This window comes from Ranitomeya variabilis, chromosome 4, assembly GCF_051348905.1.
Source record: "Ranitomeya variabilis isolate aRanVar5 chromosome 4, aRanVar5.hap1, whole genome shotgun sequence".
NCBI lineage: Eukaryota > Metazoa > Chordata > Amphibia > Anura > Dendrobatidae > Ranitomeya > Ranitomeya variabilis.
Genome location: NC_135235.1, coordinates 745,555,111 through 745,571,509, shown reverse-complemented (window position 1 = coordinate 745,571,509; position 16,399 = coordinate 745,555,111). Strand labels below are relative to the sequence as shown.

The 16,399-nt window shown below is 44.4% G+C and overlaps 1 protein-coding gene and 1 pseudogene across 2 annotated transcripts in view; both read right to left on the bottom strand.

The window, feature by feature from the left end:
* Positions 1-16,399, bottom strand: part of LOC143768074 (uncharacterized) — an 804,664-nt gene that overhangs the window by 564,470 nt on the left and 223,795 nt on the right. The gene's annotated exons all lie outside the window — the stretch shown is intronic.
* The window catches only part of LOC143768087 (uncharacterized), a 90,377-nt pseudogene that overhangs the window by 42,545 nt on the left and 31,433 nt on the right, over positions 1-16,399 (bottom strand). Inside the window, exons 2-6 of the transcript XR_013213787.1 lie at positions 13,516-13,695; positions 13,309-13,432; positions 13,128-13,225; positions 11,353-11,443; positions 2,565-3,934 (exon numbers count right to left, since the gene is read on the bottom strand). The product of XR_013213787.1 is annotated as an uncharacterized LOC143768087 (transcript). The remainder of the gene's footprint in view (positions 1-2,564; positions 3,935-11,352; positions 11,444-13,127; positions 13,226-13,308; positions 13,433-13,515; positions 13,696-16,399) is intronic.

Sequence of the window (16,399 nt, the reverse complement as noted above, 5' to 3'; positions counted from 1 at the left end):
CGACGCTATGCCGTTGGGCCCATGTGATTCAATCACCTAGGTTATGGCGTCAACACGGCCCCGTAAACCAGCAATGTTTGGCTGTCAAACTCAGTGGGAATAAGGGACACCTGACTAAAAGTAAGCTGATTGGCTATTCTGATTATAAATACGTATCTGGCCAGTACCCAACCACCCCTGGATGAAGCATTTTTAAGCAAAACGCGCGTCGGATGTGGTGGGTCACTATATACCATTCCCAGGTAAATATACCTTTTTCTTGCAATAATCATGTGCCACATTTTTAGGTCTTTCATTATGTTGCATTATTTGATATCATTGGTGTTTTATATGCATACTAACCATTGTGCTGCTGTATTATAGGACATTATGTTATGTGACTAGTGTTACCATGCATCCTGTCACTTCATTTATGTACTGGTTTATTTGTCTAGAGTACTAAGGTCTGCTTCAACCTTATGTTGATTCTTGGAATATAAATTCACATTTTAATATAATTAATATAATTTCTACAGAATAATTACCTATGTACAATGGTCTAATTAAACCAATGCTAGCACCTGCACTCTAAGACATTAGCCATACAAAAGACTTTGTGCTTTGAAGGTTTACCAGGTGTATTTTACTATCACCACTTTGGGTTGTGGGTGTACTCACCTCTCTTTTCCAGATACCTGTTGTAGAGTGTCTGACTTTTTATGATTTATTTTTTTATATGCAATATTCAATAACATTTGTACTTTTTAACTTTTACTCTGGCCTTGGTTAAAGCGTTTTTTGGTGGTCTATTTATATTCATCTTTATGGCCCATTACATAGGATAATTTTGGTGTGTCAGTACGATTACAGAAATACTTCATTTGTACTCTTTTATGTTTTAGTGCTTTTACACAATAAAAACTATTTTATTAAAAAAGCATCGCTTTATTATGAGAGCTATAACTTTTTTATTTTTCTGCTGACAGACCCGTATGGCAGCTTGTTTTTTGCAAGACAAGATGATGTTTTCAGCTTTACAATTTTTATGTAGATTGCTTTTTTTTATCGCATATTTTTCCACTTTTGTTCAGCAATATGATGATAACGCATAGTTTTTTGCCTTATTTTTATTGTTTGTTTGTTTTTACGGTGTTCACTGAAGGGGACAGTGGGACAGTTTTATAGGGACTACTGGGACAGTTTTATAGATCAGGTCGCTCCAGAAGAGGCGATACCAAATATGTGTACTTTTTGTTTTAAACATAAATAAATGTATGTATTGGATTAATATTTTTCTTTGTTCTTTATTTTGTGATTTAAAAAATATATATTTTTACAATTTAGTAACTTTTTTTTTACTCTTTTACATTGTCCCAGGATGGGACATCAATTGTATAATGACAGATCACTGATCTAGCTGATCACAGTGCCATATCTGTATGGCGCTTTGCGGGAATAAAGCTCCTGCAGTGCAGTATATATACAGCGTAAGTTGGGAAGGATTTAAACGATACTGTCTATGAATGGACAATGAGCCAAGTTGCGCCCTTTCAAATAGTTGTCTCTTCCTACACAGGCAATAGGAGATATTCCTTCTAATACATACCATTTGCTATCCCTCCTCCAAGCTGAGAATCCAGGAGCTAAGGTGCCAGGATTGACACCTACCTCTAGCAAAAGCCCCTTTGTACTTACAATCCAGTTTCACTCTTTTGTCAACTAAATGTTAGGGTACCGTCACACATTGAAATTTTCATCGCTGCGACGGCACGATCCGTGACGTCGCAGCGATCGTATGAATATCGCTCCAGCGTCGTAGACTGCGGTCACACGTTGCAATCACGGCGCTGGAGCGATGCCGAAGTCCCCGGGTAACCAGGGTAAACATCGGGTAACTAAGCGCAGGGCCGCGCTTAGTAACCCAATGTTTACCCTGGTTACCAGCGTAAACGTAAAAAAACAAACAGTACATACTCACCCGTCGATGTCCTTCAGGTCCCTTGCCGTCTGCTTCCTGCTCTGAGTGCAGCCGTACAGTGAGAGCAGATCGCAGCACCGCTGTGATCTGCTCTCACTTTCCGGCCGGCACTCAGAGCAGGAAGCAGACGGCAAGGGACCTGAAGGACACCGACGGGTGAGCATGTACGGTTTGTTTTTTTACGTTTACGCTTGTAACCAGGGTAAACATCGGGTTACTAAGCGCGGCCCTGCGCTTAGTTACCCGATGTTTACCCTGGTTACAAGCGAAGACATCGCTGGATCGCTGTCACACACAACGATCCAGCGATGTCAGCGGGTGATCAAGCGACGAAAGAAAGTTCCATACGATCTGCTACGACGTACGATTCTCAGCAGGATCCCTGATCGCTGCTGCGTGTCAGACACTGCGATATCGTAACGATATCGCTAGAACGTCACGAATCGTAACGTCGTAGCGATGGAAATTTCAATGTGTGACGGTACCCTAACTCTACTGCCAGATTGATCATTTATTTCCTTCACACTCTACATGAGTTTTTAGATGATGAAGAAGATATGATTCCAAGGAATAACATTTCCCACATTCTGAACATAAAAAATAGTACTTACCCTGTATGAGTTCTCTGATGTGCAACAAGTTTTGAACTATAACTATAACATTTTCCGCATTCTGGACATGAATACGGCTTCTCTCCTGTGTGAATTCTTTGATGGTTAAGAAGAGCTGGTTTCTGGATAAAACATTTTCCACATTCTGGGCATGAATATGGCTTCTCTCCTGTGTGAATTCTTTGATGTGTAATAAGATCTTGTCCCTGGATAAAACATTTCCCACATTCTGGACATGAGTATGGCTTTTCTCCTGTGTGAGTTCTTTGATGTTTAACAAGATCTGGTTTCTGAATAAAACTTTTCCCACATTCTGGACATGAATATGGCTTCTCTCCTGTGTGAATTCTTTGATGTTTAAGAAGATCTGATCTCTGGATAAAACCTTTCCCACATTCTGGACATGGATATGGCTTCTCTCCTGTGTGAATTCGCTGATGCATAAGGAAACGTGATTTCTGGTTGAAAGATTTCCCACATTCTGGACATGAATAAGTCTTCTCCCCTGTGTGATTTCTGTAATGTGCAAGCAATTTTGACTTATGGTTAAAACATTTCCCACATTCTGAACATGAAAATGGCTTTTCTCCTGTGTGACTTCGCTGATGCATAAGGAAATGTGCCTTCTGGTTAAAAGATTTCCCACATTCTGGACATGAGTATGGCTTCTCTCCTGTGTGAATTCTTTGATGTGTAATAAGATCTTGTCCCTGGATAAAACATTTCCCACATTCTGGACATGGATATGGCTTCTCTCCTGTGTGAATTCTTTGATGTTTAACAAGATCTGGTTTCTGAATAAAACATTTCCCACATTCTGGACATGAATATCTCTTCTCTCCTGTGTGTATTCTTTGATGTTTAAGAAGATCTGATCTCTCAATAAAACATTTCCCACATTCTGGACATGGATATGGCTTCTCCCCTGTGTGACTTCTGTAATGTGTAAGCAATCTTGACTTACGGTTAAAACCTTTCCCACATTCTGAACATGAAAATGGCTTTTCTCCTGTGTGACTTCGCTGATGCATAAGGAAATGTGCTTTCTGATTGAAACATTTTCCACATTCTGGACATGAAAATGGTTTTTCTCCTGTGTGAATTCTCTCATGTGTAAGCAATTTAGATTTATATTTAAAATATTTCCCACATTCTGAACAGGTAAATAGTTTCTTCTCTGTGGGAATTATTTGATGTTCAACATCACTTTTGCGGCTTTCATTTTGCTTAACAGTCTGTGATGAATCCACATAGGTGACTGTCTGAAAAGGCTCCAATGATTGATTTTTGCTCTGAAGGGCTGGAGGTATAGCTGGAATAATGGCATACTTTTCATAGGTATCTGGTTTGACACCACAGTCATCTGCTAAGAATAAAACTGATTTTATTATTTTTCATTATCAATGCCTTATATTTTATATAATTTCTAGATACATAACTGTATATAACTCAAAGTATAATGAAACTATGACCTAAGACAGTGGTGAGCCACCTGTTCACAAATCGCATGGTACTGTACCACTAAAGTATGACCGTCAAACATAATACACAAACACAGAAAAGTTTGAAGCAATAAAGGGAGGATTAAAAATACGAGTTATTACATTACAATCTACAGGTCCTTCTCAAAAAATTAGCATATAGTGTTAAATTTCATTATTTACCATAATGTAATGATTACAATTAAACTTTCATATATTATAGATTCATTATCCACCAACTGAAATTTGTCAGGTCTTTTATTGTTTTAATACTGATGATTTTGGCCTACAACTCCTGATAACCCAAAAAACCTGTCTCAATAAATTAGCATATTTCACCCGTCCAATCAAATAAAAGTGTTTTTTAATAACAAACAAAAAAACCATCAAATAATAATGTTCAGTTATGCACTCAATACTTGGTCAGGAATCCTTTGGCAGAAATGACTGCTTCAATGCGGCGTGGCATGGAGGCAATCAGCCTGTGACACTGCTGAGATGTTATGGAGGCCCAGGATGCTTCAATAGCGGCCTTAAGCTCATCCAGAGTGTTGGGTCTTGCGTCTCTCAACTTTCTCTTCACAATATCCCACAGATTCTCTATGGGGTTCAGGTCAGGAGAGTTGGCAGGCCAATTGAGCACAGTAATACCATGGTCAGTAAACCATTTACCAGTGGTTTTGGCACTGTGAGCAGGTGCCAGGAAGCATGAAGTGCTCCAAAATCTCCTGATAGCTAGCTGCATTGACCCTGCCCTTGATGAAACACAGTGGACCAACACCAGCAGCTGACATGGCACCCCACACCATCACTGACTGGGTACTTGACACTGGACTTCAGGCATTTTGGCATTTCCTTCTCCCCAGTCTTCCTCCAGACTCTGGCACCTTGATTTCCGAATGACATGCAAAATTTGCTTTCATCAGAAAAAAGTACTTGGGACCACTTAGCAACAGTCCAGTGCTGCTTCTCTGTAGCCCAGGTCAGGCGCTTCTGCCGCTGTTTATGGTTCAAAAGTGGCTTTACCTGGGGAATGCGGCACCTGTAGCCCATTTCCTGCACACGCCTGTGCACGGTGGCTCTGGATGTTTCCACACCAGACTCAGTAAACTGCTTCCTCAGGTTCCCCAAGGTCTGGAATCGGTCCTTCTCCACAATCTTCCTCAGGGTCCGGTCACCTCTTCTCATTGTACAGCGTTTTCTGCCACATTGTTTCCTTCCAACAGACTTACCATTGAGGTGCCTTGATACAGCACTCTGGGAACAGCCTATTTGTTGAGAAATTTCTTTCTGGGTCTTACCCTCTTGCTTGAGGGTGTCAATGATGGCCTTCTTGACATCTGTCAGGTCGCTAGTCTTACCCATGATGGGGGTTTTGAGTAATGAACCAGGCAGGGAGTTTTTAAAAGCCTCAGGTATCTTTTGCATGTGTTTAGAGTTAATTAGTTGATTCAGAAGATTAGGGTAATAGGTCGTTTAGAGAACCTTTTCTTGATATGCTAATTTATTGAGACAGGTTTTTTGGGTTATCAGGAGTTGTAGGCCAAAATCATCAGTATTAAAACAATAAAAGACCTGACAAATTTCAGTTGGTGGATAATGAATCTATAATATATGAAAGTTTAATTGTAATCATTACATTATGGTAAATAATGAAATTTAACACTATATGCTAATTTTTTGAGAAGGACCTGTATAGCAACAGATAAAAATATACACCATAAAAACATGTAAGATTCTTAAAGGGATATTCCCTTCTCTGATCAACTATTCCAATAAGTATTAGGTGTAAAAATAATATTAGGAAATATGTAGTATAGTTCTCCTGACTCGCTATGTTGCTCACCCCCTGTGCGGAGCATTGCATTAGCTTAGGTATCCATTGCTACTACCACTCATATAGTGACTGTTAGTTGCTAGTAGTCATAACCATGGATACCTAAGCTACTGCAATGCTTTGGACAATGGGGTAAGCGACATAGAGAATCAGGAAAACTATACCACATTTATAATTGGAGGTATTTGCCATTATTATTGTTACACCTACTATATTTTGAGAAAGGATCTTGGAAATGAGAGTACACCTTAAGGACTTCTTTACACATCAGTATGTCTGGTACGTGTGGTGACAGTTTTCATACATCCTGGATACACTTAAACACATAGATCCATTCAAGTGAATGGATCTGCGCACATGTCAGTGTGTTTCCACGGGCCTTGTGTCTGTGGGCAAAGTACACGGACATGACTGTTTTTTAGCAGCAGAATGGGCCATAAAACGACTCGCACACTAATGACACATGGATGACATCCGTGTGTCATAAGTGTAACACGTAAAGGCACCTGGGAATCAGTGGTACTGTTCGCGCTGATCCCCAGCTCCAGGTGTTGAAAAAAGCTCACATTATTGTACCCTGCTCTGCTTGTGATCAGCGCAAGCGGGGGACAATGTTGACAGTTGTATTCGGCCCCCGCTGTCTACATATAGAAAAATTAAGTATAAAATAAAAAATACTCACCTTAACACCTAATCCAGTGAAGCCATTGTCCCATGTAAAGAAAAAAAATGAAAAAACCAACAATATCCCTCACCTGTCCAAAGTTGAAAGAATCCAAAGTGTCCCACGCCATAATCCATCTGTGTGACATTTGCTTATCATAAGCGGTGACATGAGGCGAACACTCACATTGAAAAGCTGGGTAGAATGACTCGTTGCACCCGGATTTCTCAAGGTGAACTGCGATGAACTCACTGAGGTCATCACAGTTCATAGGCCCACTCTCATTGCAGGGAGTCATTTTCCCCAGCTCTTAAGCGGGAGCGGTTGCCTCATAACTCTACATCAAGCTCCATCGCACACAAAAGCACTACAAATATTGGCTGGTGACTAGCTCATCCAACCTTTATCCACCCCCAGTTCCTCAAGATGGTTGGACCATCATTGTAAATAAGCCCCTGTACTTTGTGTCACTCCCACCACATTGTAGATTGTAAGCTCTTACAGGTAGTGTCGTCAATATCTTTGCATTAATTATTGTATTATCGCTAACTTTGTTATGACTGTTGTACATGAACTGTTGAATTGTAAAGCGCTGCGGAATATGTTAGCACCATATGAATAAAGATTATTATTTTGAGCAAATGTCACACAGATGTATTACGGCATTGGTAACTCGATTCTTTCAACTTTGGACATGTGAGAGATATTGTTTTTTATTTTTGTTTGCTTACAGGGGACAATGGCTTCAGGGGATTAGGTGTTAAGGACTTGTATCTATTACCGTGAAAAAAAGGTTCCGATTTCGGTCTAGAAAAGTAGGACTAATGTCATGAACGTTCCATGCGATTTTCAAACAAGTACAATCCGATTTTTCACAACTAGCATCCAATTGACATCCGAATGCCATGTAATTGTTATTCTATTGCAATACGATTTTAACTTGAACTTTGACATAGAGCAATTCTTTATGTCATTTACACATTTTTCAAAGGATATATACTATAATACACACACATACAGTGCAGACCAAAAGTTTGGACACACCTTCTCATTTAAAGATTTTTCTGTATTTTCATGACTATGAAAATTGTACATTCACACTGAAGGCATCAAAACTATGAATTAACACATGTGGAATTATATACTTAACAAAAAAGTGTGAAACAAATGAAATTATGTCTGATTTTCTAGGTTCTTCAAAGTAGCCACTTTTTGCTTTGATGACTGCTTTGCACATTCTTGGCATTCTTTTGATGAGCTTCAAGAGGTAGTCACCGGAAATGATTTTCACTTCACAGGTGTGCCCTGTCAGTTTTAATAAGTGGGATTTTCCTTGCCTTATAAATGGGGTTGGGGCCATCAGTTGTGTTGAGCAGAAATCTTGAGGATACACAGCTGATAGTCCTACTGAATAGACTGTTAGAATTTGTATTATGGCAAGAAAAAAGCAGCTAAGTAAAGAAAAACCAGTGGCCATCATTACTTTAAGAAATGAAGGTCAGTCAGTCTGAAAAATTGGGAAAACTTTGAAAGTGTCCCCAAGTGCAGTTGCAAAAACCATCAAGCGGCACAAAGAAACTGGCTCACATGAGAACCGCCCCCGGAAAGGAAGACCAAGAGTCACCTCTGCTTCTGAGGATAAGTTTATCCGAGTCACCAGCCTCAGAATCGCAGGTTAACAGCAGCTCAGATTAGAGACCAGGTCAATGCCACACAGAGTTCTAGCAGCAGACACATCTTTCCCCCTTCTCTCCTAGTTCTGTGCTGCAGTTTCGTGACAACATCAAGCCGAGTTTAGTAATGGAGAGGTGCCTATCAGAAGTCCCCGTTACAGTAAATGGCTGCCCACTCTCCCCAGTCCCACAAGCTCGCTGCCTCGGGGTAATCCTTGACGCTGATCTCTCCTTCAAACCACATATCCAAGCCCTTTCCACTTCCTGCCGACTTCAACTCAAAAATATTTCATGAATCAGTACATTCCTCAACCAAGAATCTGCAAAAACCCTAGTCCATGCCCTCATCATCTCTCGCCTTGACTACTGCAACCTCCTGCTCTGTGGCCTCCCCTCTAACACTCTCGCACCCCTACAATCTATTCTAAACTCTGCTGCCCGACTAATCCACCTGTCCCCCCGCTATTCCCCGGCCTCTCCCCTCTGTCAATCCCTTCACTGGCTCCCCATTGCCCAGAGACTGCAGTACAAAACCCTAACCATGACGTACAAAGCCATCCACAACCTGTCTCCTCCATACATCTGTGACCTCATCTCCCGGTACTTACCTACACGCAACCTCCGATCCTCACAAGATCAGACAGAGCAGGGGACAATAATGTGAGCTGTCTTCAACACCCGGTGCCGGGGATCAACGCAAACAATACTGCTGATTCCCAGGCGCCGGTACATATGATACTGATGCGGCACATGGTTGCCACACGTATGAAATATATGGACACGGATATCTCTGGGCCAGACAAAATTGTTGGCATTTTGCCAAAATTTGCTTTCGACCATGACTGTATCTATAATGTATTGTTGGATTCGCCCTTCTGTCCGAATCCAGTATAGCCTGTATCTGCGCAGTGTGGCCAGAGTCAGAAGGATGCATCCAGCATTAATAGAGGTGACAAGGAGGATGACAAAAATGGAGGAGGTGTGTAGCACAGATAATTGCGGTATGTGTAGGCGGTGACCGAATATATGAGGATATACCATAATCTTCGGCGAGGCTGGAGAAAGAGATTTGGGCTGGACTCAGCGCCTGCACATGGCGCAATCTCTGGTGCCATTTTATTGAAGATAAATTCGCACACAGTATCTTCAACAAAAGGGTGAAGGATAGTGCGGTATGCGCACGAGCTGACTCCGACGCCATTTTATTTAAATATTTAAAGCAGACAACGCGTAGCAGGGGAGTGGGAGAAAGGTTTATTTGTACGTATGTATGTATAGCACAACAGCAGCGCATGCAGGATGGGGTAGCATATAATATGATGGGGGAATATATAATAGGATGGACGACAAATACCAGGCTGGCGGAGCATAAACCAGGCTAGGGGAGCATTTACCAGCATGGGGGAGGGTTATACTAGGCAAAAGGAGCATATACAAGGCAGGAGAAGCGTATACCAGGCTTGGGGGAGCATGCACCAGGCTCGATGAACATATACAAGGCTGGGAGAGCATACTCTAGGCTGGGGGACCAGGATGGGGGAGAATATACCAGGATGGGGAGCATTTACCAGGATAGGGTAGCATGCACCAGGATGAAGGAACATTTACCAGGCCAGGGGAGCATACACCAGGATGGGGAAGCATACACCAGGATGGGGGAGCATATACCAGTCTAGGGGAGCATATACCTGGATGGAGGAGCATATACCAGGATGAAGGAGTATTTACCAGGCTAGGGGAGCATACACCTGGATGGGGGAGAATATACCTGGATGGGGGAGCATATACCAGGCTAGGGGAGCATATACCAGGATGGGGGGAGAATATACCAGGCTGGGGGAGCATACACCAGGATGGGGGAACATTTACTAGGCTTGGGGAGCATATACTAGGCTTGAGGAGCATATACATGGATGTGGGACCATATCAGGACTAGCTATTGAACCCGTTCTATGTCCGGGTTTTGAGCATTTTTATTGGTGCATTTTTGTGCTATGTTAAAGCGAACCTGTCATCAGAAATAACGCTGTTAACCTGCAGATATGAGGTCAATCTGCAGGTTAATAGTGTTATTATGCTGCCTGATGCCCGCACTCAGCCGTATGGAAAGGGGAGAAAATGATCTTTATTCTTAGCAATATGGTTATTTAAAAAAGTTTGCTCCTTTTTGCATCAAGATATGTGTTTATTCTTACCAAGTGAGCTCATGCAACAAAAACATCACGTAAAGCAGGGTATGAATAATCAATTGTGTACAGAAGGTATAGAGAAACACCGTTGTACATAGAAGAACTTCATCTGCTGCCATGTCACGTCTCACCATGACTACTCTGTAACGTTCTTGTACTGGCATGCTCCTGCACTGTCACTCTTCTAACCAGCCTTCACAATGTAGTCCATGGTTGCGCTGGTGGAGATGCTGCACTAAATTCACAGGGTCACTTAGTTCATTGTGTAAGAGTCAAATTAGCCAATCTGTTATTACCAGAGTTAAGTTGTTACCCGGTTTTGAGTAGATTATTACCGGACCCTACTTCTAAATCCTTTCCTGACCTGCCTACATTTTTCTTGATGACCTCAAATCGGTTTGGCTTCTCACTTGACTGTTCTTCCAGGACCGGTACGGCCGCTAGAAATTCAACATATACTGTAAAATAAAATAAAAAAGAAGAGAATGTCTAGCTTCACCGAATCTGTAAAAAAACAGTTTTCTTTATTCACAAACTTTAAACATAGAGGATACAGACTTCAGTACGAACCATATGGGTAAGAATCTCAACGCGTTTCTGGAGACTAAGCTCCCTTAATCAGGACATGTTTAATCATGATGTCATGATTAAGGGAGCTTAGTCTCCAGAAACGCGTTGAGATTCTTACCCATATGGTTCGTACTGAAGTTTGTATCCTCTATGTTTAAAGTTTGTGAATAAAGAAAACTCTTTTTTACAGATTCGGTGATGCTGGACATTGTCTTCTTTTTTGGACTTTGTACGCCTGGACACAGCGGGTCCGTGCTCCCGAGGTTTGATTTATGCATTACGGGTGAGCTGGTTTATATTTCTTTTTTCTAAATATACTGTAAATACAGTAGAATCTGTGACTTCTCTGCATTTAGTGGTCACTACTCACCTGGGTAGTCATATGTAGGAATCTCCTCTTTACACCACTCATCACCCCTCACATATGTCTCTGTAGTATTAATATGGGTCAGATCTTCACCCTGAAACAAATATTGTAAAAGTCACAGACAGATGGAGAAGTCACATCTATGATCAGCTCTAATCCTGCCATCACCACCGTTTTCATGATACAGGTATCTATATATATATATATATATATCTCTATCTATATTATATATATATATATATATATATATATATATATATATATATATATATATATATATATATATATATATATATAAAGCTGAGTGTATGTATGTATGTGTGTGTGTGTGTGTCAAGCCACGCCCACTCCACATAGCCACACTCACTCTAATATCCCACATGATCCCGTCAGTCAGAGACACTGGACTATTATCACTAATATCCCACATCATCCTGTCAGCCAGAGCCACCGGACTACTACCACTAATATCCCACATCATCCTGTCAGAGGCACCGGACTACTACCCCTAATATCCCACATCATCTCATCAGCCAGAGCCACAGGACTACAATCTCTAGCTTCCTCCCGGTACCCCGACTGCAGAGACGTCACTGGTTTCTCCCTCAGCAGACAAATGTCAGCAGAGAAATAACGGCCCAGAGCACCAAGCACATCCAGGGCTCACCGCCCCCCAAGCGCATCCCGGGCTCACCACCCTCCGAGCACTGAGCACATCCCGGGCTCACCACCCTCCGAGCACTGAGCACATCCCGGGCTCACCACCCTCCGAGCACTGAGCACATCCCGGGCTCACCACCCTCCGAGCACTGAGCACATCCCGGGCTCACCACCCTCCGAGCACTGAGCACATCCCGGGCTCACCACCCTCCGAGCACTGAGCACATCCCGGGCTCAATCTCGAAGGACGCGTTGTGAGGAGTAGATGCCTGAGCTGCCGGGCGCGGCGAGTCTGATGTGCTCAGGGGGCAGTGAGCCCGGGATGTGCTAGGCTATCGGGGGCCGGTGAGCCCGGGATGTACTCGGTTCTTGGGTGACAGTGAGAACAGGATGTGCTAGGTTCTCGGGGGGTCGGTGAGCCCGGGATGTGTTCGGGGCCATTATTTCTCTGCTGACATTAGTCTGCTGAGGGAAAAACCAGTGGTGTCACAGAAGTCAGGATATTGGCAGGAAGCTAGGGGTAGTAGTTCTGTGGCTCTGGCTAACGGGATGATGTGCGATATTAGTGGTAGTAGCCAGGTGGGTCTGGCTGACAGGATGATGTGGGATATTAGTGGTAGTAGTCCGGTGGCTCTGATGAGATGATGTGCTATGATAGGGGTAGTAGTCCGGTGGCTCTGGCTGACAGGATGATGTGGAATATTAGGGGTAGTGGTCCTGTGGCTCTGACGGATGATGTGGGATATTAGTGGTAGTAGTCCGGTGGCCCTGGCTGATGGGATGATGTGGAATATTAGGGGTAGTAGTCCAGTGGCACTGATGGGATGATGTGGGATATTAGTGGTAGTAGGTCGGTGGCTCTGGCTGACAGGATGATGTGGGATATTAGAGTGAGTGTGGCTATGCGGAGTGGGCAGGACTACACACTCAGCTTTATATATATATATTCATTATAATTTGTTATAACTAACCACAGTTAGTTACTATGATCGGGCAACACTGGGCTCTTCAGCTAGTAAAACATATAATACTGTTGGATAAAACAAGACTGAGCACAAGACCTTCACAGCCATCTACACATCATAGGGGAGATCTCATGACACCTTCTCTCCATCTACCTGATGATCCTGTGGAACATTGGGATCTTCTTGTTTACAGTCCTCTGGAAGAAGAGGACGGGGACATCTCTCTGGTGTTGTCCTCTTACTGGATAGATCTGGAGGAAACACATACAGGGACTGAATTCATTCTTTACATACAGATAATTATAGGCCGTGTCTATTTGGTCCTGTCTATTACCTGGTGATATGAGGGGCTGGGGAACCTCCATCATGACGTCCTTGTACAGATCTTTGTGTGCTTCTACATACTCCCATTCCTCCCTCGAGAAATAGACCGTGACATTCTGACACCTTATAGGAACCTGACACATACAATGATACCGTCATCACCCAGATCCCTTCATAGCGTTACAGTAGAATGTCCCAGCATTCCCAGTAGTGTCACCTCTCCAGTCAGCAGCTCAATCATCTTGTAGAGAAGTTCTAGGATCCTCTGGTCATTGATGTCCTCATGTTTCAGCAGGTGAGGTGACGGCCCCGTGATTGAGCTCAGGGGTCTTCTCCATCCCTCAGACACAGGTTCCTGATAGCACTCACTAGAGGTCTTCTTCACTACTGTGTAATCCTGGTTATGGAGAGATATCTTAATAAATCTCACTACACACATTTCCAGTGTTCTCACCTCTCCAGTTCTGTCCGTCCGTTATTCCCATAAATAATAATGATGTTGAAAAAGAAATCATGACATATCTGGAGCACTCTTGTGTGAGGTGCTATTGATGAGGAGATGCTGCCATCTGCTGGCCAGCCAAAATCAAGTGGAACCAAAGTATGCTGCAAGGTGAGTGACTTTGCGTGCTTGACTGGATCGGGTGACCCACAGGAAAGACATCCCTGGTAGAAAAGCCTTATGCGCCCATCCATGAGGAGATTTGGCACCAGAGAAGGGAGAAGGACAGACATGCTGCTGAGACCAGCGTGGCAGGCCTCTGCGGGGAGTCTAGGCCACCCAGATGTCGGTCACTGTCTGGCAAGATTTGGACTCCTCAGAAGATATCCCTAAGAACGGCTCACACTGGCCAGAGCCAGAATCTGCATACTGCGGTCAAGTCTCAGAGGCTCGACTACGCCTGTCAAGAGCTGATGCCCAGTCCTCTCCGTCTTGAGCCTGACAGACTTCCGCCGATGGCCAAGCCAGGAAGACCCTTGTGGAGACTGCGACAGGAGAGGCAAGCCTGTGATTGACGAGGAACGGTGTGGGTGAGCAGGGCCGTCACTTCCAGCTGTCATCAACGGTAACGGGGTCAGCTGAGACTAGGACTACAGTTTGGGAGGTGGCCGGTTGATGCATTAGAGGCTCAACGGGCTTTCATAGACTATTCAGGAAGAGCCTTGTGGCCTAGCGGGAAAACCCTGTGACCCCAGATAGAACCAGAGTTTTGAGTGAGAACTCAAGTGGTGAATTCCAAGACTGGATGCACCACCTTTGTGAAAAGGACACTAACGTTAACTAATGAAAGGCTTTCTTGTTTATTCTAAAACTGTTGTTATTCCCTCTACTGTTAAATTGCATAGCTACTAACACTAATTGTTTAAAAGTTACTGTTGCATATAAATAGCATTATATCAACCCTTGGCTGTTTCTGCCTCGTGATCTCTGCTTGTTGCATCCAAACACCTGGATTACTTTTGGCATATTCGGTAAGGCTACTTTCACACTAGCATCATGCACTGCACGTCGCAATGAGTCGTTGTGGAGAAAAAACACATCCTGCAAAGTTGTCTGCAGGATGCGTTTTTTCTCCATAGACTTTTATTAGCGACGCAGTGCCACACGTCGCAACCGTCGTGCGACGGTTGCGTCGTGTTTTGGCGCACCGCCGCCACAAAAAGTTACATGTAACTTTTTTGTGCATCGGGACCGCCATTTTCGACCGCGCATGCGCGGCCGATACTCCGGCCCCTCCTCCCCGGACCTTATAATGAAGCAGCGGAAGCGTCTTAAGACTGCTTCTGCTGCCAGCGTCGGGCATTTTCTTCACAGTATGCATCGGTACGTCAGGCCGACGCAGCGCGACGGCCCCGTACCGACGCTAGTGTGAAAGTAGCCTAAGATGCAACATTCAAACACAGAGATGGTGGACCAGCCTGTGAAACAACCCCAGCAAAAGAAATATACCCTTGGGGGCTATGCTCAGCAACTTTCCCAAGTTTACAGGGAGCCATTCAGGCCGAGTTAACCCTCCTGATCTTTAGTAACATAGTTAGCAAAGCCGGAAAAAGACATTTGTCCATCCAGTTCAGCCTATATTCCGTCAGAATAAATCATCAGATCTACGTCCTTCTAAAGAACCTAATAACTGTAAGATATAATATTGTTACGCTCCAGGAAGGCATCCAGGCCTCTCTCGAACCCCTCGACAGAGTTTGACATCACCACCTCCGCAGGCAGGGGCGGATTATAAGAGGGTCAATCTGGGCCGTAGCCCAGGGCCCAGTGGTGTGGGGGGGCCCTGGGCTACTACCGCACAGATCGGCCGCCGCCATACTGCACCGTGCATGGACGTGCCCCCCTGACTGACTGGCCGCTGGCGTATGTATCACATTTATGGGCCCGGACCCGGTGGGCAGAGAGAGGGGGCCCGCATCGGGCCCCGTCTCATCTGCTTACCGGGCCCCTACCGGCGCTGCGGCGGTTTCCTATTGACGTGCGGGCCCGCAAGCGCACACGTCGCCGGCGTCTGACGTCATTGTGTGAGTCCACGCTGCTGGAGGGAGCTCGCCGCTGGAGCGCCAGTCAGGTGCGGAGAATTAATTTTTTTTTTTTGTATTTTGCTAACCACTGGGGCAATGATTGCTGGACACACTGGGGCAATGCTTATGCTGGAGACACTGACTGGGGCAATGCTGGAGACACTGGGGCAATGCTGGAGACACTGGGGCAGATTGCTGGAGACACTGGGGCAATGCTGGAGACACTGGGGCAGATTGCTGGACACACTGGGGGCAATGCTGGAGACACTGGGGGCAATGCTGGAGACACTGGGGGCAATGCTGGAGACACTGGGGGCAATGCTGGAGACACTGGGGCAGATTGCTTGGCACACTGGGGGCAATGCTGGAGACACTGGGGCAGATTGCTGGACACACTGGGGGCAATGCTGGAGACACTGGGGGCAATGCTGGAGACACTGGGGCAATGCTGGAGACACTGGGGCAGATTGCTGGACACACTGGGGCAATGCTGGAGACACTGGGGGCAATGCTGGAGACACTGGGGGCATGCTGGAGGACACACTGGGGCAGATGATTGCTGGAGACACTGGGGA